At 34.7% G+C, this 18,542-nt stretch overlaps 1 protein-coding gene and 1 long non-coding RNA gene across 2 annotated transcripts in view; one reads left to right on the top strand and one right to left on the bottom strand.

Moving 5' to 3' along the window:
* LOC141506106 (uncharacterized) overlaps window positions 1–7,633 on the top strand; it is a 79,273-nt gene extending 71,640 nt beyond the window's left edge. The window contains exon 4 of the long non-coding RNA XR_012473768.1: window positions 7,306–7,633. This is a non-coding gene — a long non-coding RNA (uncharacterized LOC141506106). The remainder of the gene's footprint in view (window positions 1–7,305) is intronic.
* Window positions 1–18,542, bottom strand: part of GALNT10 (polypeptide N-acetylgalactosaminyltransferase 10) — a 167,674-nt gene that overhangs the window by 99,178 nt on the left and 49,954 nt on the right. The gene's annotated exons all lie outside the window — the stretch shown is intronic.

The following is an 18,542-nucleotide window of genomic DNA, read 5'->3' on the forward strand; positions in this document are numbered from 1 at the left end:
CTGTAAAATAAGAGATTTGAAGTAGATAATTTTTTAGATCCTTTCTAGGTCTGCCATTCTATATTCTTAGGATCCTTCCAGCTCTATCATTCTATAGTCAGCCTACATTCCAAGGTCTCTCTTTCAGTCTGAAAAATCTATAATTCTATTTGTTAAAAGCCAAGGTTGACTACAATGGGTTCAGAGAGCTCCTTACTACCTCAAAGCTCCTAAACTATAACATGGTTCTGAGTCCACTGTGCCAAATGATCTTATTGAATTTCCTAAATAGTTTATGACAGGCAAATCTCTATAAAAAAGCACTTTGCCTGAAGTCTAACATATTTAGGGCTGGTAGAGCAAGATTTTCTAGTTCATTGGAAAGAAGGCAAGAAGATTCCAAGAGATGACTTGGGGAGGGGAGGGCACGAAGGGAGTAGGGAGGGGACACTATTCAGCTGTATTTTGCTATCAAAGGCCTAGGCTGATATAAGTTGAGGTAGAATCTTGATGCCTTGAAAACAGACTTATGATTTCTCTCCAGCATTTATTTTTACCCAGTAACAATGTTTAAAAGTACCATGTGTCTCCTCCTTGTCAACTTCTGAGTGTAGACAAGCTGTCTGGTAATCAATTAGAGTAAAATTCACAAAATTCTTCCAAGAGCAAAATTCCATAAGCACCCTAGGGTTTTAAGCTCTTGGTTTTTCTACATTTTGGTAAATAAACACTGCAGCATCTGCTACAGGGCAGGTATATGCCAGATTTCTTTTCTAAATTAAAAGTTTCCCAGAATTGAAACTATAAGTGATCTTAAATATAGAATGTTATCTGGAAACCATCTTGGAACCCAGAATAATGAGTAGTAATGATGGGAAAAATCTTAGAAACTAGGATTTCAGAGTTGCAAGTGGTCTTAGAGATCATCTAATCTGATTTTTCTCAGTTGTCATGAGAAAATGGAAATTCAGAAAGTAAAGTGACTCACCCCAGGTCAAAAAGTTAGCAAGTAAGTAGTAATCATGACTAAAACCTAGGTTTTTTAAATCTTTTGACCAGTTGAAGGAACAGAATCAATTACATCTTAATTCTAGCAAAAACAATCTTCTTAATTAGCTCTCTGGTATAGTATAACATGAGATTTTGGAATACAACGAAGGACCTTAACAATATATCCATTGAAATGTGGAGAGCACTATGGTCCCTCTGCTAACAACTTCAGTGATCTTTCAGCTTACTGGCAAACTCAAAATGTGGCAGATGAAATTACTAGATGTGATACCTTATACTTTGCTTATTGGGTCATAAACATTTCTCTCTCTCTCTCTCTCTCTCTCTCTCTCTCTCTCTCTCTCTCCTCCCTGCTTCTCTTCCTCCCTTCCCTTAGTTCCTCTTTCTTATCCCAGTCTCTCTCCTTTGCCATACAAAGGAAGGCCAGAATGACTAGAGTTCAATCACTTTTTAATTTTCATGTTAGAATCATAGACTACTAAACAGAGACATGATCAGGAAATAGAATCAGGATATGAAGACAAAGATGCTGAATTCTGAATGAAAATAGCTGAATTTGAGTTCCAGCTCTGCTATCACACTAACTGTGTACATTAGGACAAAATCATTTGACACCTATAGGTCTCAGTTTTCTTGTAAAATGAGAGGGCTGGACTAGATTTAATTTAATGTAATAATAGATTTGGATTAAGTGGCTACTATGTGCAATCAGAGTAGATAGAGGATTATCGTTGGATTTAGGAAGACCAGGGTTCAATAGAAAATGTGTAACTATGACTTCAGAGAACGCATTTAAATTCTAAGTGGTCCGGCAAGTTTCTTAGACTACAAGAAAATGAAGTGAGTTGCTGATTTATTTTGGAAGAGGGAGTTTTCATGCTGGTTGCTCCCTTCACTAGTCTGAACCAAAAAAAAAAATTCAAACAAAAAACTCCAAACTAATGTGTATGGTATACTGATAAAAAGACAAAATTGAAAAATATTCTTAAGTTCTAACCTGTTTTTTTTTTTTTTTTTACAATTTGTTTGTATTGGATAAATTACACTCCTGGTACTCTGATTGCTTCACTCTGCAATATTTAGATAAGGTTTCCCAAGTTTCTCTGAAACTGTCCCTTTCATCATTTCTTAGGACACAACAGTATTCCTTTATATTCATATGGCCTAATTTGTTCAGCTGTTTATCAACTGACAGACATTTCCTTAGTTTTCAGGTCTTTGCCACTTCAAAAAGTACTATTTATAGTTTTATACGTGTCAACCCACTCATTCTACAGATGAGGAAACTGATGCTCAGAGTTTTAACTGATTTGCCTAAGATGACACAGGTAGTAAGCAACAAAGCTAAGATTCAATCCTACTGGACTCCAAATCCAGTTTCCACTGTAGCAGTATTAATAACTAGACAGGTTACAGAAAGTTTAATTGAGGAGAAATCTAAGCTTAATCTTGAAGGAAATAGGGATTCAAAGAGGATGAGATCAAGACAGATCAAAGCCTATATATAAAGGATGACTGTACAAATATATAGAGCTAAAATACAGAATTCATAATTTAGGGAACTAGAAGTAGTCCAGTTTGGCTGTCACAGAAAAATTAAATATGAAGGAAAAATAATAAAAAGAACAGAAAGATAGGCTGGAGGGCGAGTTGTTAAGTACCAGCTTAAGAAATTTTTATTATATCCCAGAAGCAATAGGGAACCAAAATAGAATGTCAGAACTGGAAAAGAGAACACAGATAGCTTGTTCTGAAAATGTATCTAGAACACTTGAGTTTTAGTGTTCTAAAGGTAGGTCAGGAGGAAATTTGGGAAGTTATGTTTTGAAGAAAGGTGGAAATAGGTTCTTTCCTAAATGCAAACATGCCACATCAGAGTAGTCTACAAAAACATATTTAAATCATTAGCAGATTCTCATCATTCTCTTTCTAGCTGCCCCTATCCAGAAAAAGTACTTTTATTGAAGTACTTCCGAGGGAACCTCTAGGACTAATAAAGATTAGAGCAAAAATTAATCAGCCATTACTTGAAGGTAATAGGAAGAGACTGCCTACTGTTGCCTAGGTTACCTGAATTTCTCACTTCAGAAATCAAATGCTCAATTCCTTTATCTTAATTAATCAGATTTATGCAGATTAATACTACACTTCCCAATTCACTCCAGAATCATAAGGATAACATACAGACACTCCATAACCCTTACCTACTTGAGGAAGGCAAATGAGGTATATTAGAAATAATAGCTTACATATTTATATTTTACCTTACTGTTAGAAAGTGCATGCTAGCATTACTTGATTCTCATAACAATTCAGAGTAAGAGATATGAAGCAAACTGCCCAAGGTACTGATGACAGATCTCAGACTAAAAGCCCAGAGTTTTGGATTCTGGTGGTCTTAGGTAGCATATGTGGGAATAGCAGAGAGACAGAAGTTCAAGCTTTAACACTTTCTAGCTGTATATCATGTCATTTTTTTATAAGTACCTGTCTTGTCACTTTTAGAAATCTTAGTTTGTTGAATCTATTAATGTAATATCATCTCAAATGGTTATGATGAAGAAAATGATGCATACCTTATAAATAACTTTAAAACCATGAGTAGTACTAGTAGAATGAATACAATGGGAGTATCCAGGAAGACCTGGAGAGTATTGTTTACAAAGCTGAGAACAAAACTCCAAATACCCTATTAGAAAAGATATAAGTATAAATGGTATTTTGCCCTATTCAAAAGGAACAGGTTAAACCTGAAAGTCTCCTGATCAAGGATGAGAGACTGAAGATTAGCCCTCAGGCTGAAAATAACTTTTTGTTTGACCCAAAAAAATATTGCTCTGACTAGCCTGGGTCTAGGGTTTAGATTTTCATTTCTCCTCGCTTTTCCTTTGTTGGTTTCTCTTTCACTTCCTTTAATAAATGAAAGAAGACTGCATAATTGGCAACTGCTAGTTTGCTGTCCCCAGTGTCTTGGGGCTCATGGACCACCAAACTTATAGACATGACACTACCAATCTTTCCTCTTCTAGCATCTCTCCACTTAGGTATTAGTAATATATCAATTATTAATTAATGTTATTAATATATCAATCATTGCCCAAAAGGGTCATAGAAATAGATTGTTAAAAGTTGGGAGGGACTTAGGATACAGGTTACTATAGCTGGAAGAGGTCTTATAATTAGACATTAGAACTGAAAGAATTTATGGTCAATTTTTAGTCTAATCTTATTCCACAGGAAAGGATGAGAAATAGGGTCATTCACTCAGTGTTACTTGACTGGTTAGTAGTAGAGTTAAAACTGGAGTCTGTCCATTTTCACTTTTCTACTATACATTCAATAGGTAACTATTGTACTTGAGTGTGGAAACAGCAAGAGGTGATTAGTAAGGGAGAGAGTGATCAAGATGGATAATCTTAAATAATGGGGGAAAAAAAGAGGAAAGAAATGGTGCCTAGCAGGACCAGTTCTCAAACAATACTCCAAAGAAATAATTATCAAAAGTTGTTTGGTACTGGTTAAAAAGTAGAGAGAGGTCAACAGGTCAACCAATTTAAAAAAAAAGATAACACAGCATACAGAGGCAAATCAACATAAAGTACAGCATTTGATAAATGCAAGAACCTCTAACTAGGAAAAGTAGAAAGCAGTCTAGAAGAAAATAGGTCTATGCTAATACCTCAGATCATATACCAAAATAAGATTCAAATAGATAAATGACTCAAATAGAATAAACAAATGAAACTAGGAAGGAATTATTTGTGCAACTGTGGATAGGGAAAGAATTCCTTAGAAGGGAATGGTTAATTGAAGGAAATTTTTGCAGAAAGACTCTCTGATGAACATCTCATATCTAAGACATAATGACAGAATTCATATGTGAGAAGAGCCATCCTCCAATAGATAGTCAAAGGATTGAAACAGGCAGTTTTCAGAGAAAGAAATCAAACTTATCAATTACCATATGAAAAAATGCTCAAATCAACAATTAGAGAAATGCAAATTAAAGCAAATCTGAGGTTTTATTCCACATCTATCAGATTGGCAAAGATGAAAAAATGGAAAATGACAATATTTGGAAAGATGAGAAAATAGGTACTGCTGGACCTATGAATTAATCTTGTCATTTGGGAAAGCAATTTTAAACTATGCCCCTTCACTATTCTGTACATACTCTTTGATCCAATAGTACAACTACTAGGGTTTCATAGAGGAAAATCAAAGAGGAAAAAGGGTCAAACTGTACAAAAATATATAAAGAAGTTCTTTTTATAATGGAAAAGAGCTGGAAATGACAGGGGGAAAAAACCCAGTAAGAAAGTTAAAAGGAAACACAGATAAACAAGGCAGCTTTCAAAGTTACATGTTGAATTTGTTTTATACTTAAAGAAAAAGCATGGGGAGGCTAGGTGGTGCAGTGGATAAAGCACTGGCCCTGGAGTCAGGAGTACCTGGGTTCAAATCTGGTCTCAAACACTTAATAATTTAGTTGTGTGGCCTTGGGCAAGCCACTTAACCCCATTTGCCTTACAAAAACTTAAAAAAAAAAAAAGAAAAAAAGAAAAGGCAAGTTGTATATAATAAAGTCATAGTTTCACACATAATCATTTTACTATTCTATTTTGTATATAAAAATTGTTTTACTGTGGGGGGGTGTTAACTTCAAAATGATTACTGAGGGAAATAGATTGAGGGAGTGAATGTGTTAGTAATATTAAGTGGATTTGGGGGGGTCGTCTTGTGAGAGAGGTAAAATTAGGAACTAGGACAAATTTAATTTTATTGTCTACATAAAAGAAGGAAAAGGAGGTAAAGCAGTGGTTTCTTACCACTATGGAAAAGTCCTTCAAAGTTTAGTTAGCTCTAGGATAGATCTGTGCTTAGACTAATATTATTCTTTATTCTCCACTGTATTCATTGAAGGCCTTCAGGACCTTTTCAATAAATGAAAGTAATTCTGGGTTCTTTAATGCTATGCCAGGAGAGTATGACCTCTGAGGGGTCCTACTAACAAGTGAAAAAGAAGCTCAGTATGGATGTAGGAACTGGCCATCTGTTATTTATTGGTTATCCCAGATAAATTAGAAAATTCATACTAAGAGGATGGCCACTATGATTATTTTTTCAGCCACAGCAATTCATGAAGAGTATATACTAAAGCGATGCTAGGTTCTGATCTGCATTAGTAGGCCAAATCCCACATTGAAAAAAACCCACAAATCCTTGAGGGCTCAAATATTCTCCAATGGTATTTTTATTCCCAGTGGCTAGGGAGATTATTCCTCCCAGCCAGCAATAAACCAGAGTTGAGGAGGTGGTAGGGACTGGGGGGTGGTGGTGGCAGTTCTTAACCTAGGTGGGATTTGTGTATAGGAGCTATCATACTTCCAGCTTACATACACAGTACTAGCTCTGACACCAGCAACCAGAACTCAGACTAGGCATAAGGCATGGGGCTTATATGGGAAGTTTTAGGTGTGGTAAAAATTTCAGATTTCATTCAAGCCCCATTATTACTCAAGAGCACTCTTCTGCAGTCACAAGGGCAGAAAGATACTTGGGATCTTCCTCTCTAGTTTGATCTCTAGCACTCTCTGCTATGTTTGCTTATGCCTTTTAGTAGCAAATACTGCCAATCTGCTGTATTAAAGTTTTGAGTCACTGAGAAATATCCGTGAAGAAGCAGTTGAAGCTCTGAGATCATTTTGCTTGTGCCTTAAGTGCAGGCTGAGCCATGACTTGGAAAGTGGCTCTGTCAATTAGCTCTCTGCATCTAACTCTAGAATCTTATATAAAAAGTAAATTATATTTGTGAATTTTTCCAAGGGTAAAAAAAGTACTCTGAAAGCAACAAGGATTTTAACTTCATCAACACCCAAAGATTAAAACCAGATATGTAGTTTAAAAAGAAAGTCAAGAAAAAAGTACTGGGCTAAGAATCCTAAGACCTGGATTTGGGACCTTGGGCAAGTCACTTAATTTCTCTGGGTCTCAGTTTCCTCCTCTGTGATAATATTACATTTCTGAAGTACTTTAAAGTTTACAAAGTTCTTTGATCATACTGACCTGTGAAGGCAATATCAATCCAACTTATCAGATAAGACAAGAAACTAAAGTTCTGGGTGTAGGTCAGGACAGGTATTCATACCCATGTCTCAACTCCAAAGTCAGTTCCCTTTCCATGACATAAAGCAATCCCTTATAAAATGGACAGGTTGGACTAGAAAATTTCTGAGATTTCCTCCAGCTCTAAAAGTTTATGTTATATTTTCTAATATTAACTATTCTTATATCTTACACTTTGTGTTTGAACAGTCTATCTGGTTGTTAAAAATCAAATGGACACCCTAACAGCAACATGGGAGTGATGTTCAACCTTGAAGGACTTGCTCATTCCATCAGTGCAACAATCAGGAACAATATTAGGCTGTCTGCAAAGGACAGTGCCATCTGTATCCAGATAAGGAGCTGTGGAGTTTGAACAAAGTGCAAGGACTATTCCCTTTAATTTAGAAAAAAAACAAACAGATATCTTATTGTCTGATCTTGTTACCTCTTAGACTTCTCTTCTCTTCTTTAAGGATATAATTTCTCTCTCATCACACCCAATTTGGATCAAGGTACAACATGGAAACAAAGTAAAGACTGACAGAGTACTTTCCGTGGGGGGAGTGGGGGGAGGGAAGCAAGATTGGGGAGAAAATTGTAAAACTCAAATAATATCTTTAATAAAAATAAATTTAAAAAATCAAATGGAGATCTTTGCTTTTGAAAATGAGAGGTTTGGACAAGACAATCTGTAAGGTCTATCACATTATTAAACTTCCTTTAGCTTTAATATTCTAAGACTGAGTATATTTATTAACAACATTTTTTACAGTATAAGGGTTATATTTTGAGTGTAAAACTACTTTGAATTTATGGACTGTTTTGATTCTGATGGCTCTAAAGGCTGTTAATTTGGATAATTTTATACTGTTTATTTTCTAACAGCAGGATATAGCCATATCTAAAAATTATTGCCCTCCAAAGAGATGGTTGAACAAACTCCTTCACAAGCTGATTTTTTTTGGGTGCTGTTTTAAGTATTTTTATCTCTGTTGATTATTTTAATTATCTAGGTAGAATGTGAACAGCAAAGTGGTACAGCAGATAGAGTGCTACTCCTGGAGTCAGGATGACTCCCCTTCCTGAGTTCAAATCTGGTCTCAGACACTTGCTAGCTGTATGACCATGACCCTGGGCAAATCATTTAATCCAGTTTGCTTCAGTTTTCTCAGCTGTAAAATAAGCTGGAGAAGGAAATGGCAACCACTTATAAAGTATAAGACACAAGTGAAATGACTTAACAAAGGCAGTATGGTATTGTTGAAAGAATACTAGATTTAAAGTCATGAGACCTGGGTCTCCTGCCCCCTGCTCCACCACCTTGTATTCTTAAGCAAGTCCCTTTTCCTTTTGGGGAAAGTTTTCTCTTCATTTACACCTCCTGGCTTCCTTAAGGCTCAGCTAAAAACTCACTTTTTTCAGGAAACCTTTCCCAGTCCTCTTTATTTCCAGTGCTTTCTATCTGCTGCTTATTTCCAATTCATCCTGCTTGTACATAATTCTTTGTATGCTGGCTTCCCCAATAGCCTGTCAGCTCCCTGAAGGCAGGAACGTTTTTTACCTTTCTTTATATTCCCAGAACTTAACACAATGCTCTGACAAACTTAATTTTTACTGAATGCTTCACCTGTAAAACGATTGAGTTCAACTAGATAGTCTAGAAGTTTTAGTATCATATCACAAATAAAAGTGAAGCTTTATAAAAAGTTTAGCTCAAACTATCTTAAAATAGATATCTTGATTAGAGTATGGATACAATGTTGGACAGGTAGCATTATTTCTTCTCTAGTACAGAACTTATTAGACTAGGGTACAAATTTTATGCTACCAATGGGATTATCCAGTCTCATCTCCAACATCTTAAGCATTAGATAACTCATTATTATCTTTCCCATAGTATAGTCCAGTTTTAGATATCTCTGAGTATTGAAGTTTTTCCTTACACCGAGTCAAAATCCTCCTCCATGCAATTCCCATGCACTGTTTCCAGTTTTGGTCTCCTGGGCAAAGTCTAAAATCCCCCTTCAAATATCTTAACACAACAATCACATCCTACTTTGAGGGAAGGCAAAACTGAATTTTAGTTTTCAAGGAGTTTCCTATCTGAGCCTCTGAAGGAGACAAAAAGCACAGGAGATTACTTCAGGGATTTCACTCTGATAAACTGCCCTGAGGTCTTTGATGCCAATTGTTTTATTCATTTCTTTATTAGCACCAAAGGAAGAGAATGTGTTGGTAAGTTTCAATGACTGCTTATAAAATCAAATTACTGATGTCAGAAACATTTATTGACTTCTGAAATCAAATTTTTCACAGGTGATTGGTTGAATATAGTCATATAATAACATGTTTTCCTATTGACCTTATTAAACATCTTTGGAGTTAACAGGACAAAAGCTCATAAATTATGACATGATGAAACAGAATGTACTATCAGTGCCATATATTTTTTAAACTTGATTCATAAAGAAATACACATTTCCTTTAAGTTTCATTGTATACAATCTATTACAAATTAATTATAGAATTTCATATATCAGTTTCTGGTTGTGACTAGAATCGGAATTTATTGACGCAGGAGGCAAAGCTGACTCAAATGAGCAAGTCAAATAATATTCAGTTTAAAAGCAGCTTTATAGGGTGGCTAGGTGGCGCAGTGGATAGAGCACCGGCCCTGAAGTCAGGAGTACCTGAGTTCAAATGTGACCTCAGACACTTAATGATTACCTAGCTGTGTGGCCCTGGGCAAGCTACTTAACCCCACTGCCTTGCAAAAAAACCCTAAAAACAAAAACAAAAACAAAACAAAACAAAAAACCAGCTTTATGTTAAACAAGTTTTAAAGACAATGTGTTTGCAAGATTGTTTTCTTATTGATTATATGCTTTCAAAAGGTGTACTCTACCATTTCATTTTCCAGGCCCAGAGTGAACAAAACAATTTTCTCCTGAGAAGGACCCTGATATACTGAAAAGGGCACCTTTTCTGAAGTTGGCCTTGAATCTAGCCCCATTACCTACTAGTCATGAGACTTTGGACAAGTCAATTCATCTCTAAATTCTAGTTTTCTCATTTATAAGATGGGAATAATAATATTTGTACAACTTTCTCATGGTAGTGATAAGGAAAGTGCTTTATGAATTAAAGTATTACTGGTATTACTGGTATTACTTGAAATAGATTGATAAGTGATTGACTATGAAAAGAAAGAGGCATTTAGAGCAGTTTTTAAAGTTTTCAAACACTTACTGTGTGACCTTGGACAAGTCACAACTTCTGTCTCTTTCTGTTTCCTAATGTGTAAAACAGACATAATAAATATTCACAAGGCTGTTGTAAAGACAAAATGAGATATCTGTAAAAGTTCTTTGCAAATCTTTAAAGAGTTATATAAAAACACAACTATTATTATTATCATGTCAGATGAAAGGGGCCTTAAAGGTACTCTAAATTCTGTTCATTTTATCTATGCAACTTGGGTGAGGAGAACAGAATTCAGACCAATAGAAGGATATCAGAGATAGCAAATTTCTATACAGAGAAGAATTTCTTCACCTGTGATCCAAGAATGAAATGGTGAGACTCACAAGGTAGCAAGATCCTTGCTACTAAAGGTGTTCAGAGAAGTCAGATAGTCTGTTCAAGGATGTTCACCTAGATCACAAAGGTGATCATGGATCCTTCTGGCCTTTTGGCAAAGTCTGTGAACCTCTGCTCAGGATGTTTTCAAATGAATAAAGTACATAAAATTACAAAGGAAAGCAATCATACTGAAATAATCATCAAAATACTTTTTCAAAACAATTTCACAGATCATAAAATAAGGACGTACCTTTCCTTTATAACTTCTTCAAGTGGAAATTTAGCCTGTTTTAAAACTCCAGTAACAAGGAACTTACCACCTCCTAAAACTAACCATTCTGTTCTTAGACAACTCTAATTATTAAGAAGTTTTCACAAGTATTTAATTTAAATTTTCCTCCATGATACTTCCATCCATCTCTCCTAGTACTACTTGTTAGGTTCAGGTTTTTTTTTTTTAATCTATTTCCTTTTTCATATCAATCAACAAACATCTATTAAACACTAATGTTTAATATGGCAAATAACTAATCGTGCCTCCTATAAGTATTTTCTTTTCCAAGCTAATCATCCTTTGTCCAATGGATTGTTGTATGTGCTAATTTTGAGTGTCATTATTATCCTTTAACTTGTCAATATCTTTCTCAAAGGATGGTACTCAGAATTATTCCAAAATACTCCAAACATAAGGATGCATAGTATATTGCATCAGAGTGTATACCTAGGGAATTTTATGGTTTATCTTTTTTTAAGACATTCACTCAACATCCATTCATAAATTAATTTTTCTTCATCAAACTAAAGAAAATAAAACATAAACTCAATTTTTAAATTAACAACTAAACTTAAAGAAAAAGGTAGGGGGCAGCTAGGTAGCACAGTGGATAAAGCTCCTGCCCTGGGGTCAGGAGGACCTGAGTTCAAATCCGGCCTCAAATTCTTAATAATTGCCTAGCTATGTGACCTTGGGCAAGTCACTTAACCCCACTGCCTTAAATAAATAAAATTTTTTAAAAATCATAAAAAAGTATGAATTTAAGATGAGAATGAGTAAGACATGATAACTAGACAAAATACTAGCCATTTATTTTCCTGAGCTAACTAGGAGAAAGCTAAAGTCCCTCTTCCCCAGTGCAGCCTTTCAAACATTTGAAGATAACAATCATTGTGGGGAGAGGTAGGGAAACTGGTATTTTATAGATCAAGTTAAACTTGGATTCTCATGGGCATTGAATGTATATGTTCTTTATCTTTAACCAGATAATAAGTTAATCCAAATGGACCAAAATAGGCATGTTTCTGTCCTGGGGAATTAGACATCACACTCCAGGTTTTAAGGACACAAATTTCAAAATCATATCATCAAAATTAAATTATAAACTCTTATTCAAAGAATAAAATTATAAATGAGAGGAGACACTATTGGGACACTATATTTCTTGGTTTGTTTTTCACATTGCTAGTTTCCAAACAGCTCTTAATAGCTGTACAGTTCTTAATAGCTCAGATTGCAAAGCACTGAATAGATTAGTAATAGATAGAGAACATGAAAGATTTCTCAAATTTCAAATGTAAACTGACTAGAGAAGAGGACAAAGAAGAGAGGAAAAAACTTAAACTGAAAGATCCCAAATTAATAAGGTATGTTTTTCATTTTGCTTAATGTTAAGTCTGAAAATATATTAGAACTAAGAAATAAGAATGTTTAACATACAACATACCTGAAAGAGATCTGATTTAGAAGAATCTAAGGATCTTGGGAGCAAAGCGACCTAAATAAATACCAGGAGTTGTGATCAACTCTCAGCTTTTCACTTTTATTTGCAAGGCTATGAGGTTTAGTGACCTGCCCAAGGTTACACAGTTAATTAAGTATCAAGTATTTGAAATCAAATTTGAACTCATGTCTTCCTGACTCCAGGGCTGTGCTCTATCCACTGCACTACCTAGTTACCCTTAGCTTTTTACTTTTAGCTCAGGGTTTTCTCATATATCATGAAAACTGAAGGAATACTTTTCAGTATTTCCCTGGGAATTAGAGGATAAGGGGGAAATGCAAAATATCTATGAGAATATTTGCAGAGCATTTATTTTCTAAGAGATGTTTCTCAAAGCTCATTTAGAAGTGATAATGTTCAAAACATCTGTAGCTCATTACTGAACAGGAAAAATCAAGTTTTCTCTTACAAATATCACAATGATGTTTGAAGAAAAATATTAAAACCACATGCCTGATCTGAACTCTGTCCCAAATACTCTCTTTCAAGGGATCCATTTACCCATAATGTTTAAAGCCACACACTTAAACTAAATGGACCTTTGGAGAACTTCTGATGTCACTTTTCAAGCATTTGCTTCCACAATATTGGCATTTCTAGTTCCACAGTCATTAACAACCCCAGTGCTTGAAGTAAAATTATAAAAGCTCTTTCAGAAGTTCAAAAGAGAAACTTTCACACTAGTCTATTCATTGACAATTATCTTTTTTTCTTAAAATTTTTTTTTATAATACACTTAAATACCAAAAAAGAACACTTAAATATGCACAGAAAAAATGGAAAAAGGATATTGTATATGAAACCATAAACTTTTGCTGTGTAATTTGATCTTATTACCCCCACTACATATTATTTGATTTTTATGTAAAATTAAAATTTAACATACTAGTTCCAATCCTGAAATACTTGTCTGTGTCCCCTGATGAACTTTTTTCTGTTAGCTTCTATTTTTTAACCTAAATAATTGGTGCTATGTTCTTTCTGTTCCTCTTTTAGTATTACTACCATTATCCTCCAACTCTCCCATTCTGAAAAAAGAAGAATTAAGAGTGTAGTCATTCAAAACACATCTACACACTGACCATTCTAGGCCTCAAATTCAGCATTACTCTGCTAGGAGATAGGAAACAAGACTCATTGTCAGTTTTCTGGAATCATTTGGTCATTGCATCAATCATTGTCCTTAAGTCTTACATCATTCCTATTTACCCATAGTCATTATATAAATTGTTCCCATTGGCAATTATTATAAAGCCTTGTTTTACTAAAGCATTGAAGAGAAAACAAAAAATCTGGGGGCTCTAGAGTCCCTTACAGTTCTGCTGGTCTATATTCTATGGTTCCTTCTTGATCTTATAGTCTATGTTCCAACTTTTTTTTTTGCAAGGCAAATGGGGTTAAGTGGCTTGCCCAAGGCCACACAGCTAGGTAATTATTAAGTGTCTGAGACTGATTTGAACCCAGGTACTCCTGACTCCAAGGCCGGTGCTTTATCCACTATGCCACCTAGCCGTCCCCCACCCCCACTGTCTTAAATAAATAATTTTTTTTTAATTTCTTGGGCCTTTTTCTGCTGACCTCCTTTCAAATTGATATCATACCTTAATGATCACTCTTTGGATGAGTTCTTTTAACAATATTTAAAATCATTGAATTGCATGATCATTTATCACATATCTTCTTTTTTTCATTTAAAAAATTCTGAACTTAAATACCAAGCAATAGTAACATTTCCATATACATTGAAGAATAGGAGATTATATGTGAAACTATGATCTCTATTAAGTAGAACTTACTTTTCTTTCTAAGTATGTGATACATTCAAAATATAACTTTCAAAGTTATTTGTTTTTCCTTCTGAGTTTCTTTCCATTCTCTTTCATGTATTTTTAAAAATGCTTCAATGGGCCCTCTTTTGTTTCTTTTCACAACACTATTATTAACTATTATTAACTAACATAATTTTAAAAAAACTCCACCACAATCCTTGTAACAATAAGCATAACCAAGGTAACAAAGTCACACATTTGCCATGTCTTGAAATTCTTATTTTGCATCTTCAAGATCTATCTATTGGGTAGAATATTTAATCATTAGTCCTTTGGAGTCCTGACCAGTCATTACACTGATTTGAGTTCGTAGGTATTCTAAAATTGATTTTCTTTTCAAAGCTGTTGTTATTAATATTTTGAAATTTTCCTTAAAAAACAAGACTACAGCCGCCTCCTCATGAACCGTAGGATAGAAAAAAATCTGTAGGCTAACTCTGGACATCTTTTCTCAATTAATAAGACCCCTCCTTCTGAGTTTAAAAAACAGAACTGTCATTTCTAATACCAATCTACTGACAACTCTTTATTAAGCATCTATTTTTAATTTATTAGGTAGAAGACCTTGAAAGCAATCAGTTTACTAGGGCAGAATTCCTTTATCTGTAAACTGAAATAATACCTCTAATATTTACTTCTGTAGACTGTTGTAAAGATCACATGAGATAATATACATGAAAATGCTTTATAAACTGCAATGGTTATAGAAATATTTTTTTATTATTACCATGTACTGAGTAGGATATAAAAAATTCCTTTAATTTCTTACAACACTTTGCCTGGTTCTGTTTTTTCCCTTCCAACACAACATTTATTATATACCTATTATATTCAAGATAATTTTCTTGGCTAGGTATATAAAGATAAAAAAGAAAACAGTTCTGGTCTCAAAGAGAGGATACATTATTTATAGGAAATAATAATAATAAATATATATATATATATATATATATATATAAATACAAGGTACTAAAACATTAACAGTGTGACATGGTGGTGGTGGTGGTGATGGTAAGGAGGAAGCTTTGCATAGGAGCTAGATTTTGAAGGGAGCTTGGAATTCTGAAAGGCAGAGCAAGTGCAGAGTGTCTGTTATAGGTGTAAGGGATAGCATGTGCAAAGGGATAGAAATGGGAGATGATATCCAAATTTGGAGAATATCCAGTAGATCAGTTTGGCTATAACATATGGAGTATGTGAAAGGAAATAATGTGAAATAATTATAGAAAGGGAAAGAGTAGTCAAGATTATGAAGGCTTTTAAATGCAAGACAGAAAAGTTTTAATTTTGCCCTGGAAGCAATAAAAAAATTACTCAAAGTTTTCAAATAGGTCACTGATATGGTCTGATCAGAGTCTTAGGAATATTAACTTGCTAATATTTGTTAATGAAGTAGAGCAAAAAATAGAGGGAGAGAGGCTGGAAGCAGAGAGACCAATTAGGAGACAACTAGAATAATCCAGATGAGAGGCAATGGTCTGCCAGTCTAAATTAGGATAAAACTATGTACTTGGAGTCAGATAAGACATGGACCCAAATCCCATTTCCTATGTTTTCTAGTCATATGACCATGAGCAAGTGAAATTTACTCTTCACTTTCTTCATCTGTAAAATTAGGATAACAGTTCGTAAAGAGTTGTTGTAAGGATTAAACAATATATTATTAGGTAAACCTAAAGTCATTACTTGTCATTAATTACTATTAAAGTGAAGGTCATGTGAGTGAAGATGAAAGATGTCATGGAGGTAGAACACAAAGAAGACTTGGTACCTGCTTGCCTATGGGAGGAAGGGAAGGAGAAATCTGAAAGAATTCTCCATAGCTGTGAGCCTAGGTAACTGAAAGAATAGCAGGTGCCCTAAATGGAAATAAGAAAATTTGTGGACTAGTGGAATGGAATTGGAAATAGTAATAGTAATAACAGAAACAGTTTTAGTTACAGTAGTAATAGATAGCATCTAAATAGCACCACTTTGGGCCCAACACTGTGATGAGTAGTTTACAAATAATATCTCATTTGATACTCAAAACCACTCTAGGAGTCAGGTGTCATGATTATCTCCATTTTACAATTGAGTAAACTGAGACAAACAGAGGTCAAGCCACTTATCCAAGGTGCCATACTTTGAACTCAGGTATTCTTGACTCCAGGTTCAGTTCTCTATTCACTAGCTGCCCCCAAACAAGTTTTGTTTTGAACAAACTGGATTTGAAATGCCAGTGGGATACTGAGTAGAAGTATCCAATAGGTAACTGGAGATGTAGGATGAGAGATTCTTAATACTATTGTACATATATGTATTCAATAACCTACATCATATTCATTTGTGTGCATACTATAATCTAGGTGACACAGTGGATAGAGCACTAGTCTTAAGAGTCAGAAGGAAGAGTGTTTGAATCTAGCTTCAGACATTTGACATCTACAAGCTGGGTGACCTTGTGCAAATCACTTAACCTTGATTGTCTTGCATCCAGGACCATCTCCACTTGTCCTGATCCATATCTGGCCACTAGATCCAGGATGACTCTGGAAGAGAAAATGAGACTAGTGACTTAGCATAACATCCCCTCACTCAAAATTCAATTCATGTGCTTATCATGGTATCACCTTCCTATTTTCATGGTCTTCTTTGAGAATGAAGGATAAACATCATCATCATCATCCTCATCATTATATTCTCCTTCTCAATGCCAATGCTGATTTTTCTTCTTTGTATTTCCAGCACTGAACACAGGACTTTGCACAAACAAGGCAATCAATGTTTGCTGAATATTCAAGAGTCCCTGCACAGTGAGTTTGTAAACTAATTGAAGGCCAAAACAAACATTTGTGAATCAATCAGAGAATAGTAAGATAGTCAACCCTATGGTATTAGATACAACCAGAGTTTAAGTAAAGAAGAGAGAACATGCTGATCAGAGATAGACAGCATAAACATGGGCACAAATGTGTGAGAAAGTGCAAAGAACAGCATATAGACCATCACCAAAGGATTGTAGATTGGAAAGACATTTGGAGATCATCTGATTTTAGGTCAAACCCTTGTTTCAGAGGAGAAAACAGGAAACTAGACTGGGGAAGTTTTGTTTTGTGTTGGGGGTTTTTTGCAAGTCAATGGGGTTAAGTGGCTTGCCCAAGGTCACAAAGCTAGGCAATTATTAATTGTCTGAGGCCCGATGAACTCAGGTACTCCTGACTCCAAGGTTGGGGTTCTATCCACCACACCACCTAGCTACCCCTGGTGAAGTGATTTGCTCAAACTCACAGAATATCAGGTACAGATTTAGGACTAGAACCTAGTTTTCTAGTACACTGCTTTTGACACTGCAACTCACCTGGATCTAAAGGTTTATTTAGGAAATTATTAGGATATAAGACTGCTAAAGTAGGTTAGGGGGACAGGCCATGACTTAAAGTTAAAAGTCAAGAAATGAGTTGGAAAAATAAGCAAACAACAAAAAAAAGAACCTGACCATAAAAAATTATTATGGTGACAGGGAAAATCAAGAAAAACACAGATGAGAGGTGGCTAGATAGTGTAGTGGATAAAGCACTGGCCCTAGAGTCAATTGGACCTGAGTTCAAATCTGACCTCAGACACTTAATAATCTAGCTGTGTGGCCTTGGGCAAGCCACTTAACCCCATTGCCTTGCAAAAAAATCTAAAAAAGAAAAGAAAAAAGAAAAAAACAACAACTGAATTCTCAAAGAAGAAAAAAGCGAATTGGATACAAGTGCAAGAAGCATTTTTGAAAGAATTAAAAAAGAATTTTAAAAATCAAATAACAGAATCAGAAAAAAAAGGGAAAATACATGAGAGTGTTGTAAGAAAATTAGGAAAAGAGAGTCAACAGCTCAGTAAAAAAAGCCACAAAAAAAAATAGCACTCCAAAATAAAATGGTCAAATGGGAAAATAATTCCTCAAAAATTAGAACTGGGAAAATGGAAGCTAATGACTTCATGAGATATCATGAAACAATAAATCAAAAGAATGGAAAAAATAGAAGAAAATGTCAAATATCTCATTGGGAAAACAACTGATCAGGAAAAGAGATCATGGAGAGATAATCTAAGAATTACTGGACTACCTGAAGGTCATGATAAAAAAAAAGCCTAAATATTTAAGATATAATCAAGGAGAATTGGTTTGAATTTCCCAGAACCTGAAGGTAAACTAGAAATTGAGAGTCTATTGAAATAATCTATATCCTGAATAGATCCAGAAATGAAAATTCCAGGAATATTATAG

The sequence above is a fragment of the Macrotis lagotis genome, chromosome 1 (assembly GCF_037893015.1).
Source record: "Macrotis lagotis isolate mMagLag1 chromosome 1, bilby.v1.9.chrom.fasta, whole genome shotgun sequence".
Classification (NCBI taxonomy): Eukaryota; Metazoa; Chordata; class Mammalia; order Peramelemorphia; family Peramelidae; genus Macrotis; species Macrotis lagotis.